This window comes from Lissotriton vulgaris, chromosome 10 (assembly GCF_964263255.1).
Source record: "Lissotriton vulgaris chromosome 10, aLisVul1.2, whole genome shotgun sequence".
Lineage (NCBI taxonomy): Eukaryota > Metazoa > Chordata > Amphibia > Caudata > Salamandridae > Lissotriton > Lissotriton vulgaris.
In genome coordinates, this window is record NC_141698.1 from 544254600 (window position 1) to 544277457 (window position 22858).

General features: G+C 48.5%; 1 protein-coding gene across 1 annotated transcript in view; it reads right to left on the reverse strand.

Annotated features, from left to right (window-relative positions):
- Nucleotides 1-22858, reverse strand: part of ADCY9 (adenylate cyclase 9) — a 458142-nt gene that overhangs the window by 66717 nt on the left and 368567 nt on the right. The gene's annotated exons all lie outside the window — the stretch shown is intronic.

Consider the following 22858-nt stretch of genomic DNA (forward strand, 5'->3'; position numbering starts at 1 on the left):
GATAGGACTGACTATCTCTATACAGTCGATAAGCACTTCCCTGCGTTTAGTGCATTGGGGTTACGATTAAGGAGGGCAGGTGTCAAGATGGGGAAAACAGATACTACAAGCGCGTTTTTTTAAACAAATGATTATCAAACATAGATTCTCAATGAATTAATGCACATAAAATTAAAGCAATAAACCAACCATATCTAATATATTATCAAACAAAACGTTACATTTTGAGAGAAAGGTAATACAAAAAAGTCGCTCATGCTCTCACATGGTATGGGGAATTTCTACAAGATGTGTCAGACGAATCACCACTAGAGTTCCTAATATTAGCGGCTCCACTGCATAAGCATGTCATCTCACAAATCTATGGGGCACTCTTAAACAACAGTCTTCCATCTATTGATATATTAACGGGCAAATAGGAATGCAATTTGGGGTTTTGGCAGATGAAGACTAGGGGAGGCGTGCAGTTATGCAAGAGAGATTGCCATTAAGGCAGGGATTAGAGTGGTGCAGCTTAAAATACTACATTGAGCATACTATACTAGAACCGGGATATTATGCATGGGGAAGGCAGACAATGATAGGAGTCTGTGGGGATGTTGATGCCAGGGGATGTTATTACCAAACCCTTTGGGACTGCCCGTTGCTACGGACATTTTGGGCACAACTGGGCCAAATGGTGATAGATCGGAAATTTACCATGATGGATTTATTGGGAACGGGGTGGTGGGGGGAGGGGAAGGGGGAGGGAGGGAGGAGGCTGCCTATGTATACATCATTGTTCTGTAATGTGCCTGTCATGGTTGATAGGAAAAATATTGTATGGCTGTGGGAGGACTGGGGAGCCTCTGACCGTATCACTTTGGAAGGCGGGTGTGAACTGGTGTATGCAGGCCAAACAAACAGTGTATGCGGTCACAGATTGTCACAGAAAGTTTGATAAAATATGGGGTCAAAGGAGAGACTTCAGAAACCTGGGCTAATGTCAGGGGTTGTCATGATGTCTGCCATGCTTCAATACTCTGATTAGACCGGACATCAACGTGTGCCACTAAATTGTCAAATTGTTTTGCTCTTCTTGTGTTATTTGTATAAAATACAAATTAAACGATTAAAAACAGTTAAAAAAATAAAAAGAAAATACTAAAAGCCCATCAGGGGCAGGCAGAGGTCTCCAACGGGCTGCCCAGGTGCTACCAGTAGTTCATCAGCACCCAAGAAGGAGTTCCTTGAAGTGGTGCCCGGCACAATACTTAATTCAGTGGATCTACTGTAGCCATATTGAAGAAACGGAAAGTGCATATTTGATCGGAAACCACGTATTTTGAGAAACAAACATGTTGATATTGAAAATCAAAATGATTGAAAATGTAAAACCTATTTATGCTGTTTTAGGTCATACTTAAGGCTAGCAGTTGTTCATTTCCACAGATAAATACTGACATAAAAGCATCTATTTTTCTTTAAGTATTTTTTTTAAAAATATGGATAAATACAGAAACTAGTTTTGTTTTTATGACTCTCACTACTGTCATTCATGAGTGCTAGATCAATCGCTGGGCAGGTTGAAAGGAAGGGGAGTAAAAAATAAAAGTAAAACAATTCCCTAATGGAACTTATTCAACTGCAGCTGTACAGCTGGTTAAGATGTTCTACAAAGCAAATTGTTTCAAATGACTATATTGTTCTGTAAATGGCTACAATCAACTGCACATTCAAACAGGAGTAAACATTTGTCGGTTTAATAAATCTTGAAACATGCCCATCAGCACTTCATTTTTTCCACAAAGCACATAATAAATATGCATGAATACAGATGGAAATCTGAGCCCTAGTCATACCGAATTGTGGAGATTTGTAGCCTGTAGTATTTCCGTTGTGCCAGTAGGCGCTTATGCGAAAGTTGTTCTTTATTTAGTCATATGGAGGCATTTTATTATGACAAGGCTTTTCCTGACACTGCTGTTAGTAACTCTGCCTCATGCGTGGGGATGGGTGATGCTCTACTATAATATCAAACTTTAAATATCGCCTAGCCAATATATTGTATCCAGTATATAGACTACCACAATATGATGAAGGTACGTATAGTTTTTTAATGCTCCTAACTCCACACATATGTATCTTCAAAATATCCATATTTTCAAAATACAAAGATGTGGAGTTTAGATTAGTAAATCTTTACTTACCTATATATGTTCCTTCATGATATTGTATTAGTCAATATTCTGGCTATATTTAGGCATCACTCGGTATTGCAACATTCATCTGGTTAGCCAGTAACAGTAAATATAAATCCAGTATTTGTAAAGCGCACAGCTACCCGTAGGCCTCCCGGCGCTGGGGGCCATTGGGAAGATTAAGCGAGCTATTGTCCAGAGTCACATGGTGCCTGGCAGACCCCTGCCGCCAGAGCTGGGGATCGAAACGTGATCCCCAGCGTCCGGCGTCAGTCGCACTGGCCGCTGCGTCACACCTCTTCCCTTCAAACAGTAAACTTGCAAACTGCGGCCACTACTGTAATCTGTTGTGGTCACTACTGCAACATTTGTCAAAGTGATTAGCTCGTGACAATTTTTAGCAATTAGAAGTAGCCCCTGTTACAGAAAAGGTTGGAGACCCCCAATGTGGATGACCTCTTTCTATAGAAACGATTTGCCCGCTGTAGGTCCTATGCTGTCACCATACTGGTAGTGTTCGGCTCTCAGTATTCTGGTTGCAAGATTTGAGAAGTGTATACATTGTAAAAGTAAAAAGAAGATATTCACCCTTAACCAGTTCCTGAAATCTTGGTTCAATATAGGTATTTTCTATAATTGATGGAATCTTGCAAAAAGCAGCTAAGCTAAAGTTAAACTTCTACACACTATTCATTTTAGTTATCCAGTAGGTGTAGGGGAAACAACCAGGAAATATTAAAGTGATTTAATCTATAAATTTTTTTTTATAAACTTCCAGTCCTATCAGATGGCAAAGCAATGACATCAAGTGTCGGTAAAGAGGATGAACATACATTAAACAGGTTGCTTGAAGTTGTAGGTTTCAGATTTTTTTAATTATTTTTATTTATTTATTTATTTATTAAGGACCCTTATTGTACAGTTCCGCACTTACACAGTGTATGGCCTACAACCCCTTGGGCCCGCTTCAGCACAAACCAATTCTATTCATTGCCTTTGAATTAACACAGCCCTTCAGCCGACATCTCGGGGGTCCGGCAGCCCTGCATTTTATTTAGCATACATATCTTACACAATTACACCGAAAATCACATAGGTCCATATTTCTATTTTGATGAATTCACAAAAGTAAATAAACAAACTAACAGAATGCAAACCATAAGGCAGACACATTGGTTAGAGCACATCACCCTTCATGTCTTACTTGTAATGAGAAGTTTCTGTGGGCAGACAAAGGACATTGAGTTACCTCTATCACACCCATTGGTTGGCTTCCCCTTTCGAGTACATTCGGAGTCTAAGAGACAGGCCTCGCAACCTCTCCCCAACTGTGGAGCAAGTCTGTGGTAGCCGGCAATCACTCATGGACCGCCCACCCCACCCACTCAAGTCTCACTCTTCCTCCCACTCATCTCCCGATGATAATGATTCGTCCTCCTGCAAGGGTTCGCAGATCTCCCCCCTAAACACATTCCATGGAGTCCATATTTTGTTCCAATTGTGGGGGCAGGCCCTTGCTATGTAGACCGCCCTCTCAGTGATCATCACTCTATCCATGTTCGAACACCAGTGTGCCAGCGTGGGTGCTTCCGCCGCACCCCATCTCTGAGCTATATCTCTTTTCGCTATTATCATACCTATTGTGGCCCACGTTTGCCCAGGTCTAGTTAGGTCGATCGGTTCCCACACATTCAACAGACATTTACGTGGCTCAGGGACGAGGGACTGCCCCAGTATCTGTGAAATGGTGCGCATTATTCGTCTCCAAAATTCCACTATGTGAGGACACTCCCAAATGGTATGCAGAAATATTCCCTCCTCCCCACATCCACGCAAACAGTAGGGATGTTGAGCCCGCTGTATGGTGTGTAAATGTAATGTAAATGTAAATGTAAATGTATTTGAGCTTATATAGCGCACAGCTACCCACAAAGGGTTTCCCGGCGCTTGCTTAGGGAACACGTCCTGGTATTCCCCTGTGAGATAACCCCGGCAGGGTATCCACAAGGTGAAATCCAGGCATCCCGCCGCGAGGGGCCGTTGTGGAGATTAAGCAAGCTATTGCCCAGAGTCGCAGAGTGTGAACCCGTGAGTTGAGAAGGCACCGGAGTCGAGTCCGTGGAATTTTTTGAGCCCAAGACCCGCCGAGGCGGGGAATTGAACCCTGGCCCAGGGCCGATCTCAGCTTCCGGGTCTGCCGCCTCTAACCCCTGAGCCACACTTCTCCACTAGTGTCATTCTCGTGTAGTATACCCTCTGGAGGATTATAAGCTGCACTAGACGGAACCTAGCCGATATGCCCACCTCCTACGGCGATGCCAATGCCTCATTCCATTCGGACTTATCCATTTCCCCCACCTCCGCCACCCATTTTCCTTTGAGTGTTGATGTAGGGTCCGGTAGGTTGTTAAGCAATTTACGATAAGTGAATGATGTGGCCCGTTGTTACATGTATTCTGTGAGGAGGCGGTCTTCAAGGGGGCATGCCTCCGGGACTTCGGAATCTGGTGGTATGGCTGTAAGTAGTGCGTGTCGAATTTGCACATATCTATAGGATTCTGTCACCCCTAACTCATACTGCCGTCGCAACTGAGTGAAGGGTATCACTTTGCCTTTGTCCCAGAGATCTCCCACCGTTGATATCCCGCTGTCGTCCCATCGCGTGAAGCCCTTACACTGTCTCAGGCTCCCCAATGCCTTGGTGTCCCAAAGTGGGGTGAGCTTAGTGATTTTCCCTTTCCACCCTAGTTTACTCTGTGCTGTGTGCCACAGTGTGGTCGTCAGCCTGGTGTGTCCTGTCATCTTGTTTATGAGGCTTTTGTCGTAAAGGGGTGCTAACATACTGCTGGTACCCAATTGCATCCTGTGGGCCTTATAGGCCGGGTCGTCCTGGGGAGCGTGCAGCCATTGGTTGATGGTCCATTATAGCACCGCACCTCCGAGACGTCATCAACTGCTCCCTCAACTCCGCAACCTTCCCGGAAATCTGGAAACATGCCGAACTCAGCGCCCTCCTGAAGAAACCCACAGCTGACCCCACCGAACTCAAAAACTACCGCCCTATCTCACTCCTTCCATTCCCGGCCAAAGTCATCGAGAAAGCGGTCAACAACCAGCTCGCCGCCTTCCTCGAAACCAACAAATCCCTCGACTCCTCACAGTCCGGCTTCCGAGCCAAGCACAGCACTAAAACCGCCCTCATCGCAGCAACAGACGACATTCGAACTCTACTGGACAATGGAGACACAGTCGCCCTCATCCTCCTCGACCTCTCCGCAGCCTTTGACACAGTCTGTCATAGCACCCTTTTACAACGCCTCAGAAACGTCGGAATCCAAGGAAAAGCACTGGAATGGATCACCTCGTTCTTCACCGGAAGAACCCAGAGAGTCCGCCTTCCACCATTCAAGTCAGAGGCCACTGAAGTCATCTGCGGCGTACCAAAAGGATCTTCACTCAGCCCCACCCTCTTCAACGTATACATGAGCCCCCTCGCAGTCATCGCACGCCAACACAACCTCAACATCATCTCCTACGCCGATGACACTCAACTGATCCTATCACTCACCAGAGACCCTAACACTGCCAAAACCAACCTGCATGAAGGAATGAAAGAAGTAGCCGAATGGATGAAGCACAGCCGTCTGAAACTGAACTTAGACAAAACAGAAATCCTCATCCTAGGCACCTCCCCCTCCCCCTGGGATGACTCTTGGTGGCCAGAGGCCCTTGGAAAAGCACCCATCCCGACGGACCACGCACGCAACCTTGGCGTCATCCTGGATTCCTCACTCTCGATGAACAGACAAGTCAACGCCGTTTCTTCATCTTGCTTCAACATTCTTCGCATGCTCAAAAAAACATTTCGCTGGATCCCCACCGAAACTAGAAAAAAGGTCACCCACGCACTGGTCACGAGCCGCCTGGACTACGGAAACACCCTCTACGCCGGTACTACCGCAAAACTCCAGAAAAAACTCCAACGCATCCAGAACGCTTCAGCCAGGCTCATATTAGACATCCCGCGTAAAGAACACATCTCTGGTCACCTGAAAAACCTCCACTGGCTCCCCGTCAATAAGAGGATTACTTTCCGCCTCCTAACCCACGCACACAAAGCACTCTACGAAATCGGACCCGAATGCCTCAACACACGACTGTCCTTCTACACCCCCTCCCGCCAGCTACGATCCTCCAACCAAGCCCTTGCCACTGTACCTCGCATCAACAAAACCACCATGGGAGGTAGATCCTTCTCCTACCTGGCAGCTAAAACCTGGAACTCACTTCCCACTCACCTTCGCCTTACTCAAAACCACCTAGCATTCAGAAAGCAACTTAAAACGTGGATATTCGACAAGTAATTCCCCACCCTTCTGCAAGCGCCTTGAGACCCTCTGGGTATGTAGCGCGCTATATAAATCTATTGACTTGACTTGACATGGGTCTCAATTGGGCTGCCCAGTAGTATAACTGCAGGTTCGGCAGCGCTATCCCCCCACCGTACCAACTCCTATTCAATTTGGCCTGTGCTATGCGTGCTGGGAGATTACCCCATAGCAGGTTGGAAACCAGTGCCGATACCCGCCGAAAGTATCCGGGTGGCACTGGATACGGCGTGTTATCCAGGACATAGAGAAATCGTGGCAGCGACATCATTTTGTAGAGCGCCGCCCTGCCCAGTAGTGTCAATGGCAGAGTCGCCCAATATTTAACATCATGTTTCAGTCGCTCCAGTTTTTATCAAAGAATTCCGCTGGATCGCCCGAGACGTGTATGTCTAGGTATTTGAAGGAGGACCCCGCGATTCGTAGGGGACATCCGGCCGCAAGCACGGGGGTGGTCCTTTTAGCACATACAGTTCGGACTTTGCCCAATTTATAGTGTAGCCTGAGACCTCCCCATGTGCGTCACACAGTGCCAGAAGTTCCGGAATACTGCGGTCCGGATCCCAAGGTAGACGAGCAAGTCATCCGCGTAGAGTGAGAGCCGGTCCTCCCACCCCTTCACCCAGGTGATCCCTCTCAGCAGTGGGGTCGAGCGTATTAGTGTCGCCAGAGGTTCCAGCGCTATCGCGAAGAGTAGCGGAGACAGGGGGCATCCCTGCCTGGTGCCCCGTGCTAAGGGGAATGTAGGAGAAAGATAACCGTTCGCCACGACCTGTGCCACGGGGTTAAAATACAGTAGCCGTACCCATGCTATGAAGTTGGGACCAAACCCATTATGTGACAGGACCTCAAAGAGGTATTGCCATTCAACCAAGTCAAAGGCCATCTTTGCGTCGAGTGCCAATATGACCGCTGGGTCAGTGTGTGACGGTGCTTTGGCCAACACCCCCATGCACCAGTCTCAAATTAAGGGCCGTATTTCTTTGGGGCATAAAGCCCGACTGGTCAGGGTGTACCAGTTGTGGAAGGTGGGGGAGAAGCCTGGCGGCCAGGAGTTTCGCCAGAATTTTTATCTCCGCGTTGAGAAGGGAGATGGGGGGGTATGACTCACATTCCGCCGGTGGTTTTCCTGGCTTGGGGATTGCTACAATAGTGGCGGTCTGTTGATCTATCGGGAGTTCCGCCGTTTTCAGACTCTCAGTAAACATCGCAAATAAGGGCCTACTAAGATGGTCAGACATAAATTGGTACCATTCTATTGGGATACCATTAGGTCCTGGTGTTTTCGCTGCCTTCACCGCGTGTATGGCTTGTCTGATTTCCTCGATCGTAATATCGGCCTCCAACTCCGTAACTGCCTCCGGCGTCAGTGTCTGCGAGACGACGTGGCTGAGCGATGCTCTCGCTGCATCCGCCGACACCGTTCTATCTGGTGTGTATAACGCTTCGAAATGCTCCGCCAGGGCCCTCACTATCCCTTCTGGGCGTGTTTGCACCAATCCCTCCTTATTATATATCTGTTGTATCCCTTTAGCGCTTCCTCCTCTCTTGTCCAACCAGGCCAGCATCTTCCCTGCCTTATCCCCTATGTCATATATTCTATGCGCGTAGCAGTAATTTGCTCAGCTGCCTGATGTTGCAAGTGTTCCTTATACTGTTGCTGACGTAGTAGTAATGTGTGCAACGTTGCTGGCGCCGGGTCTACAATATGGGCCTCGTTTGCTTGTTGCACTGCTATTTCTAACTGGGACAGTTCTAGTTGCCTCTCACGCCTATATCTTGTGATAGACGCTATCGCCTGTCCCCGTAACACCGCCTTGTACGCCTCCCATACAACAGCAGAGGACTCTACTGATGCCGCATTTTCTTCAAAGTAGTGTTTTGTCGCTTTTCTAAGTGCTTTTTTAACCTTTGGGACCCTGAGATAGGATGCGTGTATGGGATAGATCCGTTTACGTGATTTCTCCTGAGTGGATAGGGTCAAAACCACAGGGGAATGGTCTGATATTCCCCGAGGTTGGATCTCAATAGTGTCTACTCGTTGTAAGCCGTTTCCCATTGTCAGAAAGTAATCAATCCTTGACAAACTGTTATGTGCCATGGAGTGATAGGTATATTGTTTTGCAGTGGGATGTGTGTGCCTCCATATGTCTACTAACCCCAGAACCTCCAAAAAGTTGTGGAAGCGAGAGTGTCCGGGGGCTGGAGTCCTGACCGAGAATCTATCTGCCAAGGTGTCTACTGTTGTGTTAAAGTCCCCTCCAATAATTATATCTCCCTCAGGTAAGGAAAGCAGAAAGTCCCACAACGCTGATAGCTTAACTGAGTGTAGTGCCGGAGGGACATACACCAATACGACATTCAGGAGCCTCCCCTCCCACTGTCCCTGTATCGCTGCAAAACAGCCCTGTTCGTCGACTTTGGTACTTAGTATTAAGAAGGGGAATGATTTCTTAACCAAAATGCCCGTTCCTCTAGAGCCTGAGGTGAAGTCTGAGTGCACCGCCATCGCGTAGCCTCTCCTATCTAGTGCTTTGGACGCCCCTCCGGTGAGGTGTGTTTCCTGCAAGAGTACCAGAGCGGGGCCCTGCCTCTTCACTGCATGCATTACTAATCCTCGCTTAATTTTGTCCCCCAGCCCTCTTACATTCCAAGTCATAATCCGAAGGGGGACTACTATTGTCCTAGGCATCTCCCCCTCAGAGGCATTGTAGTGTGTGTTGAGTAAGTTGGCAATCCTAGCCATCTAGTAGCCAAACCTGTCCCTCCGCCCGCGTGTGTCGCCCGGCCCAGAAACCTGAATTGAGTGAGTGTCGCACCATGTGTCTATTCCCTGCCTGCATAACATGAATAACAACAAAACGGCCCCCCCATACTGCCCCCCCATACCGCCCTTCTCCCTGCCTCCCTGCTTAGCGGACCTAGAACCGCCCGCCCCCCCAACTTAGCAGAGTGCTTCCCCCATCCCATTAACAGTATACTTGCTTGCTGGGGTGAAGTGTTCTCCGGAGAAGGCGTCTTCCCTGCCCTCTTCGAAGTCCCCTAGGTCAGTGTCCAGGCGTGTCTCCACCATTCTTGTTGTTATAACGTAACACCCTGGGGTGTGCCGGGAGCTCACGAGTCCTCGCCATCACCTGCTTCAAATTGGTCCTGGGTTGGCGACCGCGCCATCCCTGCCTGACTCCTGCGATCCCGCTCGGCTGTCTCCTCGTTGGCTCCGGTTACTCCTGTCGGTGCGGCGGGGCAGTCCAACTTGTCTCCAGCCCTCCAGCCAGTCGCGGGCCGCCCCAGGGGTGTCAAAGATCCACACTTTGTTATCTGCTACAACTCTCAACCCGGCCGGAAACAGCATTGAGTAAGATAGTTCCATTGCTCTCAAGTCTTTCTTGACCTCAAGGAAGGTCCTCCTCCGTCGAGCGACCTCAGCAGTGTAGTCTGGGAAAAGGGCGAGTGTGGAATTCTGGATCTGGATCGGTGGCGACACCCTCGCCGCCTGTAAGATGGCGTCTTGGTCGCGAAAGTTGAAGAGCTGCGCAAGGATCAGTCTCATGAGTGCCCCCGGTTTTGGCTTTCCACCAGGCACTCTGTGTGCCCGCTACACCGAGAAGAAGTGTGAGAGCCCCTTGGGCTGAAGTTTCGACTTGATCAGCTCTTCTACATAGAGGTCTGTAGCGCGAGTGCCCTCTAATTCTGGAACCCCATGAATCCGGACGTTGTTCCTTCTTGAGCGCCCTTCCTGATCGTCCAGCTTCTCCTTGAGCATTTTGTTTTCTGCCTCCACTCGCCCCATCGCTATTTGGAGTTCCGAGACATCCTCTACCAAGGATTTTGTGACCACCTCGACCTGCTTCACTCTCTCGCTCATCTTATGAAAATCCGCGCATAGTAAGGCGATCTCTGTAGCAGTAGACCCCACCGTTGCTTGCACCTGCGCCAGCGCTTTCATTACATCTTCGAGCGTCGCTTTCTTGGGGCCTTCTCCGTTGGGCGTTTTCCCTGTGGAAGTACGAGGCTCCGTTTGGGGAGGTTTGTTTTTGTCGTAGGCAAATTTGTCATATCTGGCTTGCGTTGAGCTGCCTTTCGTGCCTCTGCCTTCGAGTCCTGGCGCCCGTCTCCTCCCTGGCTTGTGTTAATCCGGACGCCTCGTGAACGGCGCAGTGCTGCGGGACGCCAGCGCCACAGCTCCTGCCCCTCCGTTGGTGCGTGCTGTGTCCGTGATCTTTGCCGCTTAAGAGGTCTCTATAGTCGCCCCCCGCATTTACAAAGCCGGTGGTGAACGGTATCTTCTCTCTGCTGTCGCACAACGGCTGTTGGGAGGGAACGTGGGCTCTCACACTGCGTCCGATCACTATTGGCCCTCTCCGCGCCGTAGAGGGGACTCGCACTTCACCTCTGTTGCGATCTCCTCGTATGCCAGTACGAGTCCGTCAATCAGACATCAGTCCAACTCACGCTTCACCCTGGTCTGCTTGGGTTCCTGTGTGCTAATTCCCATCAGCAGCGGGTCGAGAATATGAGTGGGGCCGGAGAGTCCAGTTCATCCCCGCAGCCCACTGCTATCGCGGCCTAGATGTGCGCTCTGCCTCTGGCCACTGGCAGCACTGTGACGCGACCCGGCAAACTCATTCAGATACAACTCAGTCTGTACTCCTTAACCGCCGGGAGCTCTCACTCACATCGTGTGCACCGTTAGTATATTTTATTCAGCCTGAGGAGGTGTGGCCGGCTTTATCCTCCGGGTCGGAGGATCTTTACTCCCTCTCCGCGCTACTGTTCTGCGCGTTGGACGGGCGCTCCCAATTTCCCCCGACCGGCGCTGTTCCGATAGTGTCGCCGCTTTGCTCTCCTCCGCTAAAGCTCTCACGGCGTTCACAATCCGATGAGGCCGCACGGGAGGGTAGGGAGTCTTTATCGTTACCTCTGCCGTTGTAGTGCGGGTGTTTTCTCTTGGCCCGGACTTCCGGCGTGTCCCACTCGCGCCTCCTCCACTTCCGCCCGGCCGTAGGGACCACCACCGCTCGGTGTTTCTCGCGACAGTTAGGCCCTCATGCGTCGGAGCTTTGTATGCTTTGTCCCGGCTTACAGGATGGACCGAATTTTCTCTGGTCGGACGCCGCTCGGACCTGGACCCAGGTTCCTCCCTTCCGAGGCTTCAGAATACCGGATAGGAATGCAGATTGTAGTGGGAAGGCCGCCTCACACCCGGAGCCTCTCGACTATGCTGCCGCCATGTTCGTTTCAGATTTTTTAAAATCATTTCTAATCTATGACTGACATCAGATCCCATCCAGATAATCAGGTAAAGACATATGAAGAATATAATCAAACAAATGTACTCCCTCACCATTCACACTGCAACTGCCACAAACGGAATATGCTACTTACCAGTATGCATCTGTTCTTGGCATGTAGGGCTGCTGACATTCATATCTGTGCATAGATCGCCGCCTAGTGTTGGGTCCGGATGATTGCACCTTGTTGTCCTGGAAGAGTCTTCGAAGTATCACGAGATAGGTGGCTCCTCCCCTGGGCTACAGTGCGCATGGGCATCCTCTCCATCCTCAGATAGTTTTTTTCCGCCATTGTGGCAGAGATGGAGTATAGTACAGTAAGAAATGTCCATGCAAAAAGAGAATGCTTCAGCTGTAACAGGCACCGGGGAGGAGGGTGGGCGATATGAATGTCAGCAGCCCTACATGCCAAGAACAGATACATACTGGTAAGTAGCATATTCCGTTCGAGGCATGTGGGCTGCTGAATTCATATCTGAACAACCAGAAGAAGTTGCCAATACTGCTGTTTGATTAGAAATGAATCTGGAAAAAATGTGCGGGTATACCATCAAACCATTTCAAGCTTCTTAATGGCTTTTATTATTTTTGAAAAATTATTAAATGCTTTTAAACAAATACATGATACAATTTTGTATCTCAATGCACAAGATATGGTGCCCAGCCTTACTGCTCAGGGCCACACCCTTTGTTGTTATACAGAATTCATATCTGTGCATAGACTGTATAGCAGTATCTCCTCTAGCGGTGGTCACCTGTGCCAGCTGCAGCAGTTTGAAAAAGAGTTTTAAGAACAGCCTTGTGAGAAGTTGGCCTGATATGTAGTGCTCACTATTCTAGTGATCACTGTGTATCATTCCAAACGACCCTTATTGATGATTGGTTGTAAGTCAACCTTATAGACCAGCTATCCTAGTAGCATGGACAAGAGCAGTCTTTAGGCTAAACTCTAGAGGGCGTGTTAAGCCAGCTGTTATACCATCACATATACCCCTTGAACACCAAGTGAAAGGACACCACACAAGTTGTTATGAAAATAAAAGGATATTTATTTATAACAAGTCTACCTTGAACTTTTTATGAGTCAGGGAGCTAAGCACACAACAAAACTCTTAAGAAAATACTTTAAGTTGCACAATTTACACAAATGCCCGAGGGGGACGAAAAACCATATACTACAAAAGTGGAATGCGAAATACTAGCAGGTAAGTAACAAGATCCAGAGGCTTTAGGATCGCTAGGACTACACTACTGAACCTTCAGGTTAGGAGCAGGAGGCCTATGGAGATCGGGTGCAGAGTGTGCACTCTCACGCGGGATGCGGGACAAAGTCTATGGATGCTAGATTTCATAAAGTTAGTGTTATCGGACGAATCCGACTAGCTAGGCTGAAAACGAAAAAGGATCTGGACACTTGGATAGTTAACCTATGTTGGAGCACCGAAATACTCAAGTTACCTAGCCCAGGGGCTGCGGCTGCATAGGGTTCAAAAGACGTCGGGAATCCTTGTTACAGTCTATGGAGCCTGACAGAAGAAGTTGCTGGCAGGCGACCAGTGATGAAGTTCGATGTGATCCAAGCCTGGATCGAAGATGGAGGCGACCTGAAAGCAGAGGGGACTCAGTTCTTAATCACTAGCCAGTGATCAGATGGGCACCTGTATGGCACCGGATGAAGTCACCTCGACCAGGTGAGTGGGCGACGCTGGGCTCTGCAGTCTCTCGGACCAGGAGGCGTTGTTGGCGACCAGGATGGAGGTGCGAGCTATCCCACGAAGGTATCTGCTGTCGGCGATGCTGGACCCAGGATTGGGACAACAACCCTTGGCAAATGCAAGCCCACGCGGTGGACTCAAGATGGCGTCTGGAGTGGACCAGGAGGGTCCGGGGAGCTCCTCTGTTGGAGGGGAGCAAGGGCCAGTCTGGAGCAACCAGACCAGCGATGGAAGTGTCGTGGTTCGTCGTCAGGAGGGCCACAAGCCAGCAGGCAAGTAGCCGGACAACGCGGTGAGCAGCAAAGAGCAGAAGGGCCCCACGCAGATCTCGTGGATGCTGGGAGGCTGGACTTCGGTGCTGGAGCTGCTCAGGGTCAGGGCTTCTCAAACCCCAAAGCACTCACTCGAGGATCCCTCCGCGGTCGTGCTGGATAAGCGTCGTGCAGTTCTGAAGATGGCCAGTCCCTCGAGGTCTCGTCACACCCACGAATCTCAGCTGGGCTGATGATGTAGGTAGAGGTCAGAGGTGCCAGGGAATCCGGGTCTCGTCGAGCTGGGCAGTCTTGATACGGAGGATGGACGTGCAGCAAACCGCATGCGCTTAGATGGTGCCCGCTGGAGCAGGGTGGCTACTCCTTAGCCACAAGGGAGAGTCTTCAGAAGGTTCAAGAGTTCTTTCGTGGAAAGTCATCAAGATTCAGAGTTATCTAATTTGGGAAGGGGGCCTGCTCCTACCTTTATTCAGAAAAAAGGGGCAGGCACGCGACTAGGTCCTGCCCATGGGTGGGACCAGGAGGGGGGTGGTTACACCCCTCTCCCTTGTCCGGACTTTCCCCAGCTCAGGAGCTGGTGTGCCCCTGGAACTGGTTCAAACCGGAAGATGCATAGTGAGCACCGGGGTGCCACTTGCAGTCACCTTCCATTCAGCCCTGCCTCCCTGGGATACACAAAGCCCTGTCTGGGATGGTGCTAGCACCGCCCCTGACAGGAAACCCTTTGTCCAAGCTCTCCTCGCTGGAAGGACTCCCAGCAGCAGGAGGTCAGACTTGTGTCTGTGGTGGCAGCATCTATTTTGTGATGCTGAGGCTCGAGTTAACTTTAACCGGGGTTCACAGTTACATACATGTCGTGTCCCTCTAGAAGGGTGGAATGCTAACCCCGTCGCCAGAATTGGCGAGGGGCTAGTATTCCAATTTGTATGACACCTTACTCGACATGTTTTGATAAAGCGATACCAAAGATGGCAAATAACCGCGAGGATTATAATGCACTTAAGAGTATATGGTACGCGTTATCATAGAACAGCTATTAGGACTTGGTTCCGCAAGCTGCAGACGGGCTCAGCTCATGCCAGAGCACCATCTCACATAATTCCAAGCACTCTGCCTTCAGGATTGTTAAGGCCTGCCATAGGAGTGACTGATAGGAATACATGTGTCCATTTTAGGGTTAGATATAGGAGTACTATATCTACAGCAAAGGGTGATTACACCACCTTGCCCCAGCTGTCGTGCAGCCAGTTGTGTCAGATTTAGATGGCCAGCCAGGGGTGGCATAATACATGCTGCAGCCCCTGGTAGGCCCTGGGTACACCTATGCCCTGGGTACAGGGACTGATAAGGTGGCCCAGTACCAATTGGTAAATGCACCTAAGGTACACGTGTCAATTTAGAGAGAGAACAGCTAGGCTGTGGGTCTGATTAGCAGCCCCACAGCCAGGGAAAGTCGTAAACCAGTGAAGCAAAAAGCAAAAAGCAAAAATCTGGGGTGATCATAGGATTGCAGACCCTACTCTCCTACAAGCCTGTCCTACAGCAGCTTGCTGTTTGGAATGTACGTCTACACAATAATGTTTTGTGAAAGTGTGTATGGTAGACCATGTGGCTGTTCTACAGATATCCTCAAGAGGAATATTCCCTAGGAAAGCCATGGATGCGCCCATTTTGCGCGTGGAGTGTGCTCTTGGGGGGACTGTTAAAGTGCGTTTAGCTTTTTGATAACATATTTGAATGCATTTAACTATCCATCTGGCTATTCCGGACTTTGATAAGGGATTTACTTTATGTTGTGGTGTGAAAGCAACAAACAACTGTTTTGTTTTTCTGAATGCCTTTGTCCTGTCAACATAATATAGCAGAGCTCTCTTTACATCTAGGGTGTGCAGTGCTCTTTCAGCTACTGATTGTGGAATTTGGAAGAACACTGGCAGTTCTATAGATTGGTTGATATGGAAATTGGATATGACTTTTGGCATAAACTTAGGGTTTGTTCTAAGTGCTACCCTGTTTACAGGTACTTGCATAAAGGGTTCTTGGATAGTTGTGTCCAGTCCTAAGGGGGACGAGACAGGGGTGCTCATTATCCCCGCTATTGTTCGCCCTGGCGATGGAGCCCCTCACGGTGCAAGCTAGGTCAGGACGAGTTTATCAGGGTCTGTGGTTGCAGGACGTACCCCATTACATATCACTGTATGCAGATGATCTGCTTCTGTTTTTGGACAACACTGAAGACTCGTTGCAGAGTGCGGTATCCGTGCTCTCGCGGTTTGGTGAACTTTTTTTGGCTTGAAAGTGAACTGGCGTAAGACATGCCTCTTCCCATTGAAACCGTGTGCACAACCGCCGCAGTTGCTTGGGGTGATGACGTGGGAACCGACCTGTCTGACATACTTGGGGGTCCGAATCTATCATGCCGCCACAGACATGCTGGAGGGGAATGTGGGGCGCTGTATCAGTGCCTTGAAGGGAAGCATAGCGTTCTGGTCCACACTCCCTCTTTTGGTTGTGGGAAGAGTAGCCCTTCTTAAAAGGGTGGCCTTACCTCGATTACTTTATTATTTCCGGACTTTGCCAGCTTGGATCCCTCCGAGCATGTTTAGAGAATTGCGTTCCATGATTATTGGCTTTCTGTGGGGGAATGGTCGACGGAGGGTAGCATTGACAACATTGATGAGGCCCAAGGCCGAGGGCGGGATGGCGGTTCCTGACTTCGAGCTTTACTACTTAGCTCCCCAGCTGCAGGTACTTGCACAAAGCGTTGCAGCGGAATTTCGGGGTCCTGAAGGATTGCGAGGTACAGGGATACAGAGGCATATCCTTTCGTACATAGTATTGCAACAAAAACTTAATTTAAAGGATTTGACGACGGAAGAGAAAACCCTTAGGCTCTGTTGGAATAGGAGTCAGTGTAAAGCTAGGGTGGCTCACCCGTATGCACCGGAAATCCCATTGGGGATGCTAACAGCACTGCCACACGGTGGAGACTGGTCCCCCCTCATGGAGTGGGAACAGTTGGGACTCCAAATGGTAGGCGATTTATATGAAGATGGGGTGCTGCTGACATTCCAGGCCCTACAGGAAAGATATGGTCTCACAGATGGTAGCTTCCTGATTCATGCAGCGGTAACAACGGCAATTCAGAAACATTGGAAGGGGGGACGTAGAACCAGTGACCACCATGGCTTGCCAGTATGTAGTAATGGCTGCGTGAACCCTTAAGGCAGTCACATGCACTCAGTCTCGGATGTTGCGCGAGGGACTCCGGCCACTAGATGACCTGAAACTGAACTGGGAGGCGACCATAGACAGACCAATACCAGACGCAGCGTGGGGCCACATTCTGGGGAGAACGTGGAAGGGGAGCAGAAATGCGCATTTCCAGCAGGTACAATTTTTTATTTTGCACCGTGCTTACCGGACCCCAGGGAAGATCCAGAAATACTTTCGGGTTCATGACGCAGCGTGTCCTAGGTGCTTAGAACAAGGCGTGGAATTGGAGCACATGCTCTGGAACTGCCCAGCTTTGGGAAGATATTGGGTGGAAGTAGGGGAGCTCCTAAATGAGGTCACAGATAGACATTTAAACTTTGACATTGCAGTGTGCCTGCTACACTGGTTCCCGCACACGACCAAAACTAAAGTAACCAGTAAATTCATTGATTTAGGCCTAATCTTAGCAAAGCGGGAAATTACTTGGCACTGGAAATCGAAAGAAGGGCCATCGAGCAAGAGGTGGAGAGCAGAGCTACATAAATGGGCTAGTAGTGAGATCTCCGTTAGGTTTCAACAGGCCAAACGAACGACCAATGAAAAAGCTCTAGAAATGGCCAAGGCTTGGGACACGGTGGTGCAGGCTCTGCTGAATTTACAGAGGGAGGGGGAAGATTAAAACGTGAGGAACATACATGTGACACTTAACAAAGCGTACTGTGTTATAAATATTCTCCTTATAGCTGGTGCTATGTTATGATATGTGTATTTTGGAATGTATCCACACCAATTGCCACATGGGGGGGGGGGGTCCTGAGGGGTTTGGTTGGGGATAAACTTGAGGATATATTTGATGGCTCTAAGTGAAGTGGATGCTATTTTTGATTTGTATGATGATTAAAAATCAATAAAATATGTTTAAAAAAAAAAGGGTTCTTGGATAGTTAGTGCTTGTAGCTCGCTAACTCTTCTAAGTGAGGTAATAGCAATAAGGAAAGCCACCTTCCATGTGAGAAATTGTAGTTCACATGAATGTAGGGGTTCAAAAGGAGGCCCCATAAGTCTGGTGAGTACAACGTTTAGATTCCAGACTGGTGAAGGTGGGTTTTTTGGAGGAATTACCCTTTTAAGGCCCTCCATGAACGCTTTGATTGCTGGTACTCTAAACAGTGAAAGGTGTTGTCTGTTTTGGAGGTATGCTGCTATAGCAGCTAAGTGTAGTCTTATAGAAGAATAAGCTAGGTTGCAACTTTGAAGGTGCAATAGGTAGCATATGATGTTTTGTATAGAAGCATCTAATGGATTGATTTGGTTATTGTTACAGTAAATAACAAATCTCTTCCATTTAGCTGCATAACATGCCCTAGTAGTTGGCCTTCTTGCCTGCTTAATGATGTTCATGCAGTCTGGAGGTAAGTTAAGGTATCCGAACTCAAAGACCTCAGGAGCCAGATCGCTAGGTTCAATTGATTGGGATCTGGGTGTTTGATTTCTCCATGGCTCTGAGTCAGAAGACTGGGTGTGAGTTTTAGTCTTTGATGAGGCACTAGGAACGTTCTAGGAACGTTGTGCACAATGGCTGCCTTGCCCATGTTGGAGCAACTAGGATCATTGTGACTGACTGTTGCCGTAGTTTGCGTGCCACCAGCGGAATCAGTGGGGCTGGGGGAAAAGCGTACGCAAATCTGCCTGACCAGTTCATCCATATCGCATTGCCCTGTGACAATGGATGTGGGAACCTGGCGGCAAAGTACTGGCATTTTGAGTTTTCTTTTGTGGCAAACAGGTCTATTTCTGTGTGCCCCCATTTTTGAAAGAATGGTTGGAGGACTTGAGGGTGAATCTCCCATTCGTGTAGCTGCTCGCTGTGTCTGCTGAGCACATCCGCTATATGATTGTCCTTCCCTGGGATGTGTTCTGCCAGGAGAAAGATGTTTTTTGGAATTTCCCACTTCCATATGCTTTGCGCTAAGTGAGACAGTTGTAGAGAGTGCGTTCCTCCCTGTTTCAGTATGTAGTACATGGCTGTCATGTTGTCCGTCCGGATCAACACAGTCTTGTTGTACAGGTGTTTCTGGAATGCCTTTAGAGCTAGAAATATTGCTAGCAACTCCAAATGGTTGATATGCAATTTTTTCTGTTGGGTTGTCCATAGCCCTTGCACTGTGTATTGGAGTACGTGGGCTCCCCAACCTAACAGTGATGCGTCCGCTGTTATCACTTTTTCTGGAACCTGCTTTTGGAACAGTCGTCCCTTGGAAAGGTTTTGTGGGTTCCACCACTGCAGAGAGTTGTATGCACGACTGTTTACCAACACTAGGTCCTTCACTAGTCCCTGAGCTTTGTTCCACTGTTTTGCAAAGCATTCCTGCAGTGGACGCATGTGAAGTCGGGCATGAGGGACAATGAAAATGCAGGAGGCCATCATGCCTATGAGCTGCATGAACCCTCGAGCTGACAGGGAGTGTTGTGGTTGGAATTTGCGAATGAGCATTTGCATACTGGCTATCCTTGCTGCGTTTGGATATGCCTTAGCCACAGAGGTATTTATGGTAGCTCCCAGATATTGTTGTATGTGGGATGGCTGTAGGTGGGATTTTGGGTAGTTTATTGAAAAGCCTAAGCTGTGTGGCAGCTAAAGTGTTTGAGACATATACCTTCTGCACTGTTCGTACGATTTTGCTTGTATCAGCCAATCGTCCAGGTATGGATACACGTGAATGTGTTGTCACCTTAGATGTGCAGCTACTGTCGCTAGGCATTTTGTGAACACTCTCGGAGCTGTGGTCACCCCAAAGGGGAGAACTTTGAATTGATGGTGCTGGTTTTGTATTGTGAACCTGAGATACTTTCTGTGAGAAGGATGTATAGGTATGTGGAAGTATGCATCCTTGAGGTCTAAGGTCGCTAGGAAGTCTCCTTGCTTTAGCAACGGGAGGATTTGCTGTAGAAAGATCATGTGGAAGTGCTCCGAAAGTATATACTGGTTTAGGGGTCTGAGGTCCAGTATTGGTCTGAGGGACCTGTCCTGCTTGGGAATGAGGACGTATAGTGAGTATACTCCTGCTCCTTGGCGCTGGAAAGGGACTAGCTCTATGGCCCCCTTTTCCAGCATGCTTTTCACCTCTTGTTGTAACAGGGCGATGTGTTCTGTGGACATTGGACGGTGTCTGGGTGGCATGTTGGGTGGAGTAGAAGTCAGTTCCAGACAGTAGCCATACTGGATAATTTGTCTTACCCACCTGTCTGTTGTAATGTTGTTCCAGACTGGTAGGAACTCTTGTATTCTTCCTCCGACCGGTGTTATGTGGTCTGGAGGTAGTGTATTGAAGTCACTGTTTTGTTTCAGTGGAAGCTCTCTTGTTATTGCCTCCACGTCCTCTACCCTTATTGCTATTTCCTCTGTAGCCATCTCGATTGGAACCTTTATTGAAGGTGGACTGGGTATTGGCTTTATATGTCGAGGCACCTTGTGACGTGTTGCCTCGTGCAGGTCCTCTGTATGACGGTCGCTGAAAGGAACTTTTATGCTGTTGGAACTGCAGTGCACCCATTGATTTTGCAGTTTGTGTCTTTTTTCATTTTATCAAGATTATTATCTACTGCTGGGCCAAAGAGGAAGTCTGGATTGACCGGCTGATTAAGAATAGTAGATTGCATCTCGCTTTTAAAGCCTGAGATGCGTAGCCATGCGTGCCGTCTTACCAAGACACAAGTATTAATAGATCTTGCTGCGGTATCTGCTGCGTCTAATGCACATTTAATGGAAGCATTTGTAATGAGCTTCCCCTCCTGAATAAGAGCATCAGCTTTTTCTTTGAATGGCTCAGGTAAATGTTGCAGTATGCTCTCAGTCTATCATAGTGTGCCCTATCATAGCGAGCTAGTAGAGCCTCTGTGTTCGCTATTCGCCATGAATTGGCTGCCTGTGCAGCTACTCTTTTTCCTGAGGCTTCAAGAATTTTGAATTCTTAATCAGGAGTTGGTGCTTCTCCAGTTGTTTGAGAGTTAGCCCTCTTTCGTGCATTAGCTACAACTAGTGAATCAAGTGGTAGTTGTATATGTATGTATGTATAAATTATTTTATAGCGCGCTCCGTTACTGGAGAGTATCCTGGCGCGGAAAAAGGAGAGGTAGACAGTCAGACATACAAGAAAAACTTAACTTACACTCTTGAACAGATGAGTTTTCAAATGCTTTTTAAAAACAGCCACTGAGGACATAGATCGTAGCTGGAGAGGGAGAGCATTCCAGGCCCGGGCCCCGATCACTGAGATCGATTGGCCACCAAGTCTTGCTCGTTTGAAGCGGGGGAGATACAATTTGTACAGGGTGGAGGATCTGAGGGGACGTGCAGGAACATAGCTGGTAAATCTCTTCCTCAGATACAGGGGGCCTTGATCATGGGAAGCACGAAACGCAAGCACCAGTGATTTGAATAGAATGCGTTGAGCAACCGGAAGCCAGTGGAGCGTGCGCATCTCAGAACGAACGCTCTTCCATCTCGGGATGTTAAACAAGAGTCGGACTGCCGCATTCTGGATGATTTGAAGGCGTTTTACCAAATAGGCCGGGATGCCACTGAACAATGCATTCGCATAATCCAGCCTAGCCAGTATAAGTGCTCTAGCAACCGTCTCCTTAGCATCCCTAGGGAGCAGAGGGAAGAATTTGCGGAGCATTTTTAGGGTAGCGAAACAGGTGCCTGTAGGTTTTTTAATGTGGACCTCAAATTTGAGATCCTCTGTGAACCAGATGCCGAGGTTTTTTGCTGGTCTCCCCATCTCTTTTGGGCAAGGAATGACCTCTAATGTATGTAGGGTCTGTAGGGGCAGGCCTATATTTCTTCTCAACCCTAGGGTTGATAACACGTGCTCTAGCCGTATCCTTAAATATATCAGTGGCGAGTTTAAGTACACCCTTCAACATAGGGAGTGTTCTAACTGTTCTATCAGAAGAGGCAAATGTATCAAATAGAAGATCCTCCTGTATTGGGTCACTATGCATATCAACATTGTGGTATAGTGCGGCCCTATCCACTAGTAGGTTAAATGCCACTGTATCATCTGTGGGTGATGGCTTAACTGGGTAGGAGGTGTCAGGGATGGGATGTGTATCATATGGGTCTTGTTGATTGTCCCATGTGTTATCTTGTGTGTCTGGGTCCTGTGGATAGTTATAATCCTGTTGAGGATCATCTTCTGCATAATCTACATTATACTCAGAGTGTGTAGGAGAGTAAGGGGCAAAAGGCGTGGTAGGCATAGTAGGAGAGACAGGTTCGAAAGGTCTAAGTGGAGAAGTGGCAGAGTCTCTATTTTTCTTTAGAGGAATTGGTGAAGAAGGTTCAGTGTCCACTGGTCTCTTCTTTTTGCGGTAAACTGTTACTTTGCCAGTCTCAGGGTCTATGTACAGTTTTGTTTGTTCCTCTTTGATAGGATCAGGGTGAAGGAGTTCTTCTTGCACTGTCCTTGGTTTTGGAGTCGAATCCTTGGGTTTTGTCTTTTTTGGATCGACTTTTGTTTTTGGATCGACAGTTTTTGTCGGTTTGATAGGCTTAGGTATCTTTTCAGCATTCTTCAGGTCGAGGCTTGTTTTCGGATCGACCAGACTTTTTGGTCGGACCGTTTTTTTCGGAGGTTCAACCTTTTTTGGTTGTTTGTCCATTGTCGAATCGATTGGTTTCTTCGGTTCAACTGGGTTTTTCGGAGCAGTTGTGCTCGGGTCGATTGGCTTTGGCGCAATCTTCTTCGGTTGGACTGCTTTCGGTTCGTCGACTTTCGGTTTCGGTTCGAC